We start from the raw sequence: 12074 nt of genomic DNA, 5'->3' as shown, positions 1-12074 counted from the left end.
CTTCAGTATTGTACTCTGCATGGAAGTACCTCCTTTGTCAGGGGGTAGTGGAGGTTTAAAGACCTTGATAATCATGTAATCCTTCTATAACCTCATTACCAATTTGCCTCTCTCAGCATCAGAGAGGTTTCTTCTAGTAGATAGAGACCATTGCTCTAAAACCTCAACAAAAGGAGTATTGATTTGCAGCTTCTTAGAGCCTTCCAAGGATTGTGAGTAGTGCGTGTCCTTGGTCTCCTTTTGGGTCTTCTAAGGGTGTGGTACTTCAGGCTTTCTTCTCACAAAAGGGGCGTGTAACAGTATGCTTCCAGCCTCTCTTTGAGTCTCTTCTTCACCTAGTTCCACAACAGTGTGTACCATTTTAGACTCAGCCTCCTTGGTATTAGTGAGGGTCTTACACTCTTCTCTTAGATTCACTTCTGTGTTTCTAGGAAGAGTGTTAGGAGGTCTCTGAAGTTTCTGAGGAAGGTTCTTCTGAATGACTGCACTGCACTCCTTAGTAAGCACCATTGTCTCTACTTCCCTCCAATCCCTCTTGTTATTCAGTATTTCCTTCAAGAACTTAGCACATGAAGGCATTTGTTCAAGAGCCTCTGCAAAGGAGATTTTGATCTCTAGTTTCTTGAAAGCTTCTAAGAATTTGGCAAATTGCCTATCCTTTTCTGCTTTCTAGAGTCTTTGAGGGTATGGTAACTTGGCCTTGTACTCAAGGGCCATGAGTGGTATAGGGTGAGTGTCTATGGTGCCTATAGAAGGGCTACCAGCTTGCTTAGGAGAGGTGTTCTCAGCACTTACACGTGTCTGGCCTCCCTTGGATTGGCGTTCAATGCCTGGGCTGCCCCTTTTTGGACTTTGGATGCCTGGGCTGCACCCTTCTGGGTGTTCAGCACTCTCATGAGTGCCTTGAACTACACCTTGTTCATATTCTGCCAGCTCTTCTCCCTGCCTCTTACTGTTTTGAGGCTGGGTGTTCACGGTACTCCTTAATTGAAGAGCTTGGCACTCTTCTCTTATCTGTTCAGACAAGTGCTATTTAGCCTGGTTCAACCGTGCTTCCATATTCCTTATGGAGGCTTTGGTCTTTTGTATGAAGCCTTGCTGGCTCTTTACAAGTTCTGCTATTGCAGGTGCCAGGTCAAGAGTACTCTGAGGCTGTCGAGGCTGAGGAGGAGTGTTGTTAACTGAACTTTGCAGGCTCAACACTTGTTATGTGAGAAAGTTCAGCTGCTGGACTAAAGAGTCATTTTGTTCATGGATAGCAAATTCGGTTGACACTCCGTTGTCCTCCCTTTTCATTGAGGTCTTCTCTGACAAGTATAGGTATTGGTTGTTAACCACCATCTCAATGAGTTCATTAGCCTCCTCTAGAGTCTTCTTCATGTGTAAAGAGCCACCTACAGAATTATCCAGGGATACCTTGGCTCTTTCAGAGAGTCCGTCATAGAAGATATCCTACTTGACCCACTCTGTGAACATTTCAATGAGACATTTTCTGAGCATCAACTTGTAACGTTCTCAGGCGTCATAGAGAGACTCGCTCTCTTCCTACTTAAAAGTCTAAATATCCCTTCGTAGCTTAGTCATCTTCCTTGGCGCAAAGTACTTATTTAGAATTTGCTAACTACCTCACTCCAGGTATTCAAGCTCTTCTTGGGTTGGACGTCCAACCAATATTTTGCCTGATCTCTCAAAGCAATCATCCTGTAGACTTTAGGATCCACTCCATCAGTCTTTACAGTGTCACAGATCTACAAGAAATCTGATATAAACTTGTTGGGGTCTTCCTGCGAAAGTTCATGAAATAGGCAAGTTTGTTGTACCAGGATGATCAACTGTGGGTTGAGCTCAAAATTGTCTACTCCAATAGGAGGTGTACTAATACTCCTTCCATAGAAGTCAGGAGTGAGAGCTGTATAAGACTCCAAAGTTCTTCTGGGTTGTGCATCCTGATTTGGATCCATAGTGATTTTTGGTATTCCTGCACAAGCAAGAGACAAAAAAGTGGGAGTCTCTATGTCAAAGTATAGAGAGCTCCCAGTGAGATACCCAAAAAAACCAAGAAATAAAATGAATTATTTTTTTTCAAATATCGAAAATAAATAAATAAAATAAGAACTAATTCGAAAAATAAAATAAAAAATTTAATTAAAAAATTGAAAAAAATAAGAAAAGGAAAGATTAAGAAAAGATATGACAACCAATTAACTAAAAAAAGGAGATTTGAAAATTAAATGGTGATTTTCGAAAATAAAAGAGAGAAATTAGTTAGGAAGTTTTGAAAAAGAGGAAAGAGAAAGAAGACTAGAGAAGAGAATAAGATAAAATAAGTAACCAACTAATCAATGAGATTTGAAAATAAAGTAAAAGATTTGATTTTGAAAATTTAAAAAAGAGAGTTAAAGAAAGATTTTGAAAATTAAAATTTGAAAGAATAAGTCAAACAAGATAAGATAAGAATTGAAAAGATTTGAAAAGATTTGATTTTGAAATTTGAAATTGATTTAAAGTTAAGATAAAGATTTGAAAAAGATTTGAAAAGATAAGATATGATAAAGATTTGAAAAATTTTTGAAAGAAAAGATATGATAAAGATTTGAAAAGATTAGATTTTAAAATTAAAATAAAAATTTGAAACTTTACCAACAAGAAAATACCAAACTTAAAATTTTTAAATCAAGATAAGAAAAGGTAGCAAGATTTTTGAAAATTTGAAGAAAGATAATATAAATATTTTTTTGGATTTTCAAATAACTTTTAAAGAAAAACAACTAAGAGACACTAAACTTAAAAGTTTTAAGATCTAAAACACTAATTTTTCGAAAATTAAGAAGACAAACAACTAAGAGACACCAAACTTAAAATTTTTAAGATCAAACATAGAAAAACACCAAGAACAATTTGAATACCAAGAAGAAAAACAAGAACAATTTTCCAAAAACTCAAGAAAAGACAGACCAATAGAAAACTAAGAAAAGGTTCCAAACTTAAGAACTAAAACAAGACTCAAACGAAAGAAAAAGATTACTAAGGAGAAGAAAATATTTTGAAAAATTTTTGAAAAAGAAAACAAGAAACACAACTTAAAGAACAATTAAACCTCAAAAAGAACCTAATCTAAGAAGCAAGATAGTCCGGTAGTTTGTCAATCTCAGAACAATCCCCAGCAACGGCACCAAAAACTTGGTGCACAAAATTGAACTTCGCAAATTCCGCACAGATGAACTGGCAAGTGCACCGGGTCGTCTAAGTAATACCTCAGGTGAGGGAGGGTTGAATCCCACGAGAATTGTCGGATTGAGCAAGCAATGGCTATCTTGCAAATCTTAGTCAGGCGAAGAGAAAAGATAGTGGTTGTGAAAAATGCATAAAAATAGATTAAGGAAAGAATTACTGAATTGGTGTGAAAACATTGATAAGAAATCAGCTGAGGCTTCGGAGATGCTTTTTCTTTCTTAATCAACTTTTCTTACTGTCTACTCCAACAATGGATGAATCATTCAACGGAAAATTGTAAGTGATTAACGCTGGGGCTAGTGGTCATTAATCTCCTCTGCTTCAGATCACACACCGGTGCTAATGGTCATCCAATTTGAACGAGGGTGAAGCTCTAGCAATTCCATCCCTGGTGATCCTACTCAAAACGCCACAGACAAGGTCGGATCTTCCGGATCGGAGAATGAAGATTTATGATTCTAGTCTATACCACAAAGACCCTAATCGCCCCGTACCTCAGCTGAACAAATGTTCCCATGTCCCCAACGAAGTCGTGGATTAGCCGTCTAAGAGATGTATAATCAAGCTTGTGATTCAATGCTATCCCGCTAGGGACTTGCAAGAACCCATGTAGAAAAGGGGTCATACGCTCGTTCCACCCGGTTCCATTAGTTTGAAGAATGAATATACATCTTAGAATGGAATCAAACATAGATTGAAATAGAAACAGTAATATTATTAATCCATGAGAATCAACAGAGCTCCTAACCTTAACCTAGGAGGTTTAGTTGCTCATGCTTTACAGTAAGAACCAGAGAAATAGTGTCTATGATTCAACCCTCCTGGGAGGCATGATCCTCAGGAGGAAGGAAGTTTCTTATTTATAATCAAAATACTAGACCTAAAAGATGTTACTATTAATTAAAAAATTACAAAAATGTGATAAACTAAGCTAAAGGGTGCGAAAATCGACTTTTGGGCCCACTTGGTGAGTGTTTGGGCTGAGCTTTGGGTGAATCCACGTGCTTAGACTCCTCTTGGAGCGTTGAATGCCTGGCTTGCTCCCTTTTGGGCATCCAAACACCATCTTGGTCTTTCTGGGGCCTCCAAACGCCAGGCAAGGGTCAGATGGGCGTTCAACGCCCGTTTTGTGCCATCATTTCTAAAGATAAGTATAGACCATTATATATTGCTGGAAAGCCCTAGAAGTTAGCTTTCCAATGACATTGAGAGCGCACTATTTGGATCTCTGTAGCTCCAGAAATGCTTGTTTGAAATGCACAGAGCTCAGAATCTGACAGAATCTGCAGTCCTTTCTCTGTCTCTGAATCAGGCTTTTCCAAAACTTGCCAGAATCACCCAAAAGTCACCAAAAATCACAGGAATACCACAAAAACTCAAAGTAACAACCAAAAAGTGATTTTTGCAGTAAAACCGACTAAAACATAATAAAACTTAGTCAAATGTACTAAAAATACTAAGGAAACAATGCCAAAAAGCGTATAAAATATCCGCTCATCAGTGTAGCCGTCGACGCTCTCCTTGCCACCATTGTTGAGATTCTCCCACTAGTTGATAAGCCGCATATTCCACGAACTAGTCATACGGTACATGTTGAGTTCGCAATGCACGCTGCACAGCTTGGAACCAGTTGTCTGCTTCAGTAGGGTTTGTCAATCCATTGAAAACCGGTGGGTCAACTTTCAGAAAGGTAGCTAGAGTTCTTATAAGACCACCTAAATTGTTCCCAGCACCTTCACCATTTTTATTTCGGGCTGATTGCCTTGTCTGCCGCATAGCATGAGTAGTTATAGCAGTGCTTGCTTGAATCGTGTTAACTAAGTTAGTTATCCCTGCCATGAGTTCAGCGTGATTGTCCATCGATGGTTTACCCCTATTCTCTCTTTGAGTACGTGTCTGACCTTGCTTGTGAGTCACCATTTAGGGTCTTGTCCACACCAAACAATTGATATCAAGGTGATCAGTCTCAATATCAAGGTGATCAGTCTCAATATCAAGAGCCTAGTGCTTCAATTATCCCAAAAAGGCACTCACAAACAAGCATGCTATACATATATCAAGCAGATAAATAGCATGAAAGAAAAATGATCCAGAGTATGCAATGAAGTACAATCGGTCCATCCTTTAGGCTCATGAGGAAAAACCGTGCTGATACCACTAAATGTAACACCCTAATTACCCTAAGCCTTACCTCATGCCGTAAAGCAAAGGTTAATCAAAGGTTACGACAATCCTAAGGCTTATACATACCCGATGAAGAAATAAGCTCAAAAACAGAATTATAAAGTGCAAACATTCACACAAAGCTACACAAAATGAGGCACAAGATATAGATACGAGATATCAAGGCATATATAGATATATAAGTAGAATAGACATAAAGAACTAGCTGCAGCCCGCAGAGTTTAAGTCGACTAGTATATACTGACATACAGAATTTTGAAAGTTAAAACAGCATATACAAAATATCTCTCTCAAAGTAAGCCTCTAAGGCAATATAAATACAAAAGTGAGAGAACAAATCAAAATAACCAAAAAACTCCAAATCAGGATAAAGGTCCCCCGCTCTGTCACCATCAAACAACTCACCGAGGTGGGTTGCGACCTACAGCTATGGAATGAGAACTAGAGGTTCTCAGTATGGTGACAGTGCCTCGTAATGTAAGATATAAGACTCCGAGATGCCAGAGGCAATCCTAGAACCTCATATCCACACAAGATTCAACTTAAAGCATAACTAAAATTAAATAACTTTAAAACCATAATAAAATGAGGTATTCTATCTTAAGGGATTTCTAAACTAATAGATACACCGCTGTCCTACAGCCTTCACCAGCCTAACCGCCATGCGATCCCATCGCCACTGCCTTCCGATCCTCCTCAATCCCAGTAGAAAACACAAGTAATAACAACGCAAGTAAAGCACAAGTATAGCATGTATATCAAGAAATTCAAGAAGCAATTAATCATGTTATACAATTAGGCAAACAATTCAAGTCGGCAAAACAAACAAACAGATAGAAGATGCATATGATGAATGCCTGTCCTATTTGACTGTGATATCACATTACTGGTTCAACTGCCAACCCGACACATCTCCATGGAGATGTCCCTTTTCGGTCTTTAGGATATAGTGCCTGCACACTCTTGTGATTCCGAAAGGATGCGAGCGAGAAACTCTTGCCACGGACCTCACATCTCATCGTAAGCGAGACTAACCACAGTCATTACGTCGCTGCAGCGACCTTGACAGGCAAAATTAACCTATCGTCTCTGCCAGGCGCATAGTGTCTCAATAATCTCATTATAAAACAGTAATTCGGTGGTTTTCAGAAATCATTTTTAATATTCAGTCCACTCCGAGTCCTAGACTCGTCTCAAGCATCATCAAATCCACAACTCTACAATTTCATCATACCAATCGTCTTTACAGTACTCTACCACTTCACTCAACTAATCCACCCTCAATACTCCAGAATCCTAAGGCTCTGTCTTCTAAATTTTTACTTCAAATTACCTAGTTAACTTACTTATGGTATTCTCTATGTTTCAAAGCCTAAAAAAAGTTAAAGAATCTTATATAAGTGTTACGGAAGTTTAAAAGCTTGCCGGAAAGGTAAAACAGTGAGAAACAAGGTTTTCATTGAAAAATAGGACAGTATGCGTACGCATAGGGTTGTGCGTACGCACTCCCAAAAGAATTTTCACAAAGTGTGCATATGCATAGAGGTGTGCGTACGCATAGAAGATAAAAGTTTTCATTTTAAATGCACGCATAGATACGTGCGAACGCCCTCAACAGAATGCACTTCCCAGCATGTGCATGCGCACAAGGCTGTGTGTCTGCACCAGAGTGTGCGATCGCTCTCAATAGTAGGCATCTCCCTGTGTGTACGGACGTTTTCAAAAATTTACAGGGTGTGCGTGCGCACAAGGCTGTGCGTACGGACAAGTCAAAATATAGCCGTTGTTTAGAGCGCGGGCATAGCAGTGTGCGTGCGCACACAAACCAGAAATCATAAATTCTGCAACATCACAGAATTCAGATTTTTGACAACAACTTCCGACGGTCATATCTTTTTCTACAAAATTTCGATTTCTACGAAATCTGTACCATTTTAAAGCTCTTTGAATTATTTTTAATTTAATACAAAAATTATTCAATTTAAAAAATGCTAACTCAAGATATGATCCGTTAAAATTCACTAAAAATCCATTTTTACCAAAAATCTCTAAACCTCAATTTTACCAAACTCTCAATCCAAAATTACTTATTCTATATTCAAAATAGTCCTAATGTACCTAAATTATAGTCATACACCTTTTATTCATTCCATAAGTTAGCAATACATAAAATCACCCATTCCATACACCATATTCAACTCGTAAACTCAATCTCAACCATTTGCATCACAAAATATCATTCCGCCATCCTCTATTAACATCAACAAACATCATCCTTCATTAACAATATTCAAAATCATCATTATCCAAATCCCACATCATACATCAACATTATCATTCACCATAATCATCAAAATCATCAAATTCATCATACATCACAATTATCAACAATCAATTTCAATCCTATTCTATGGTCCACTAGCCTAAGTGTCCATAAATATTACATATTACATAGAGAAAACTGAAATCATACATTGATCGATTTCCAACATGTGCAAAATACCAAAATTGAGTACAAACCAAGTTTCCAACAAAATCAAATCACCAATCCCAATCCAAATGCTTCCAAATATCCAAGGCAACTTCAACAAGCTCCAATATTCAAACTAACATCATATATTTCATTAAAATCAAAATCTAATATTTACAATATATCAATTTACAAGGGTTATTGATAAACCCATATTTTATGATATATTTTGTGCTTAATTTGAGTGATTTATTCAATCCTTCACCCACTTATTCATATTAATTGCATGGTTTTACTTTCCCTTCCTTATTATGTGATGTATGTGAAAAGCATGTTTTCTATGCTTTAAAATTAATTATTTTAATTACCTTTATTTCCATTCGATGCCGTGATTAGTGTGTTGAGTAGTTTCAGATCTTCTAAGGCAGGAATGACTTAAAGGATGGAAAGGAAACAAACAAAAATGGAAGGAAAGTGCAAAACGGAGCTCTGAAGAAACTGGCATCCACGCGATCGCGTGCCAAGCGCGAATCAGCAGCGACGCGGCTGCATAACTGACGCGACCGCGCGACTTGAGTAAATCGCATACGACGCGGGCGCATGACTATCAGGTTCAATATTCCTTTTATTTACTTTTGCAAGCTACTTTATGAATCCTTTCATGTTACAGATTATTTGAATTAATGTTATTTGAGGTATTTCAGTTTAATATTGATTTCTCTTATTCATGCTATTGTTACTTTTACTCTGAAGACATTTTTATTCCAAGTAGATTTATTTTTCTTCTTTTGGTCTTGGTTAAGGAATCAGTAACTCAGGAGTTATCCAATTCAACAGCATAATTGATAATTGTTATCTTTGTTAATTGAATTGAACTTCCATAATCCCAATCTTTTCTTAGGAAATAAATAGGATTCGAAGATCAAACCAATTAATCTCTTGACCTTCCTTTATCTGAGTAAAGGTTAACAAAGTGGAATTAAGATTCAACTTTCATTGTTATTGATAAGGATAACTAAGGTTGGACTTCCAATTTCTCATACCTTGCCAAAAGTTTGCTTTGCAGTTATTTATTTATTTTAATTGCCATTTAATTTAACCGCCATCAAGTTACTTGTTCCTCATTCTTGAAACCCCAATCTACAATCTCTATAATCAATAATAAGAACATACTTCCCTGTAGTTCCTTGAGAAGACGACCCGAGGTTTAAATACTCGGTTATCAATTTTAAGGGGTTTGTTACCTGTGACAACCAAAACGTTTGTACGAAAGGGATTTTTGTTGGTTTAGAAACTATATCTACAACGCAACTGTTTTTATGACATTCTTTACTGGCAAAATCTCCCTAACATCAAAATGAATTGGCAAAATCTGCAACGGCGCCATTTTAACGTTAGGGAGATTTTGCCAGTAAAGAATGTCATAAAAATAGTCGTGTTGTAGATATAGTTTCTAAACCAACAAAAATCCCTTTCGTACAAATGTTTTGGTTTTCACAAGTAACAAACCCCTTAAAATTGATAACCGACTATTTAAACCTCGGGTCATCTTCTCAAGGAACTGCAGGAAAGTATGTTCTTATTATTGATTATGGAGATTGTAGATTGGGGTTTCAAGAATGAGGAACAAGTAACTTGATGACGGTTAAATTAAATGGCAATTAAAATAAATAAATAACTGCAAAGCAAACTTTTGGCAAGGTATGAGAAATTGGAAGTCCAACCTTAGTTATCCTTATCAATAACAATGAAAGTTGAATCTTAATTCCACTTTGAATCATGGAAAGTAAAAATTGGCGAGCTCTCCCTGAATGGATGCATTCCCTCACTTCATAACCTCTGGTCTATGCCTTCTGAACTTGGATTTGGGCCAAAAAGGGCTTCAGAATTCGCTATGAGCATTTTCTGCAATTTCTGGTGCGTGACCTCTGTCACGCGTCCGCGTGGGTCACGCGGTCGCGTCATTCGGAGCTTTTCTTGTCACGCGGTCGCGTCAGTCATGTGGCCACGTCGCTGCTGATTCGCGCTTGGCACGCGATCGCGTTGTCCATGCAATCGCGCGGATGCCAGTTTCTTCAGAACTCCGTTTTGCACTTTTCTTCCATTTTTGTATGTTTCCTTTCCATCCTTTAAGTCATTCTTGCCTTAGAAGATCTGAAACTACTCAACACACTAATCACGGCATCGAATGGAAATAAAGGTAATTAAAATAATTAATTTTAAAGCATAGAAAACATGCTTTTCACATACATCACATAATAAGGAAGGAAAAGTAAAACCATGCAATTAATATGAATAAGTGGGTGAAGGATTGAATAAATCACTCAAATTAAGTACAAAATATATCATAAAATATGGGTTTATCAGTTATTGAGAAACTTTACCTTATCCACTGAAATTTGGGATAGAACCCAACAATCCCTTACTAATAATTAGTACCTAACAACCAAAACATAAAATTTCACTCAACGCCAAAACCCAAAAATTCAAATTTCTTAAGGACAGAGAAAAGGAGAGAAAATTTTGAAATCTTACCTACAAAGGTTAGAAAGAACTAACAGGCTCAGTGAGAGCTTCGCATAGCTGCTGATGACATGCAAATCGAAGCACCGTAGCTCGAGTTATGGTCACCGGAAGTTGTATGTGAATAGTGCTTTTCTCTCTTCTCCTCTCTTCTCACTTGTAGCTTCTATGACTGTGTTTGATGATAAATGAGGCTAAATGGCCTTCATTAATGAACTTATATAAGTTGGGTCGTCCGGTCCCATCCGTTAGCTTTTTTGGCTCGTTTGGCCTAACTTTGGGCCAAACCTTTTAAATTAGTGTCCAGTTTTTAACTTTAATTATTTTCCTAAGTTTTTCTATAGTTTTTACTGCTCTTACACAGTACCGGACAGATTTGAGTTGATACTGCCGGTTAATTTATCGGTATGCGTTTTTACGCAATTTTTCAAAGAAAATTATATTTTCCAACTCAAAAAAATCTATTGAGTCTAAAAATCATATTTAAATTTTTTTAATTAATCATTATTTTCCGTTAATTAATCAGTTAGTTATTTTCCAATTCTTACCCATACTTTCTCGATTTTGAAACTAGTGTTCATTTTTTACTTTTCATATAAATTAAAAAATAATTGAAATATTTTGAAGTAATACAAATTACAGTATAAAGTAAGTTCTCAAATATGAATAGTGTTCCGAGGGTTACCTGAAACTGTAGGTCGATCTCGAATGAGATCTTTTGTACTGATCGGAGATGACGTGTCCGGCTGGCTGGTTGCGGCCGGAGCTGTTGTGTCCGACTTGTTGGACTGGCTGCACTTTTGATCCTTGGTCACCGGAGGGTGGGGGGGTACCTGCACGAGACTCCGATGCTTAAGTTAGCACGGGTATTAAGCAGGTTTATTGTAGAATCAGAGTATGAGTTATACATGGGTGCTCCAGTGTATTTATAATGGTGTGGAGTGACCTTTTTAGATAAGATATGTTAGTTATCTTATCTTATCTTATCTTTGGGTGAGGTCAGCTTATCTTCCATGGAACCGTCCTCATCTCTATAGGCGTGGGCTGCCTCTGGATCTAGGTTGTATCCCTTGAGTTGGACCCTTCTTTGGGCTTTCCTGTCGATTTGGCCGAGTACTTCGTAAAGAAGTCGGTCCGCTTGACCTAAAGAGGTCGGTCGCTTTGCTACTGAACATCCCGGTTTGGACAGCTCGACCCAGGGTATGAACAGTGCCCCTGCTTGAGCTCGGACTTCTTTGTTTTGGGCGAGTCCTTGACTTCGGTCCTTCTCTAATGAAGCCAAACTCAAGCATTTCGTCGATTCCTTTGTAGCGGCTTTTGAATGTAGAATGTTTTCCTCTAAAAGCGCGCGCTTGTATATCAGCACTTTGGGAACGTGTGAGGTTTTAATACTTTCATTAATTAGTATTAATTGCCCCGTTTACCTTTGGCTCTTTATTTTTATTTTCGAAAACCCAGAAACGGTTTCTCTTCTTCACTCTTTTTGTAACTTCTTCGCAATTTCTTCCTTTGTTCTCTCGCTCTCTGTCTTTCGCCCACATTTCTGCTTTTCTTGCGTTGCGACGTCGCTCGACGATTTTCTGGGTAGCTTTCATTTTTACGTCTCCTTTTTTCCTTTGAAGCTTCTTCCTTCTCCAGGTGAGTTCCATTCGTATTTTCTTTT

This window comes from Arachis ipaensis, chromosome B02 (assembly GCF_000816755.2).
Source record: "Arachis ipaensis cultivar K30076 chromosome B02, Araip1.1, whole genome shotgun sequence".
NCBI lineage: Eukaryota > Viridiplantae > Streptophyta > Magnoliopsida > Fabales > Fabaceae > Arachis > Arachis ipaensis.
Note: the sequence above shows the minus strand (reverse complement) of the source record.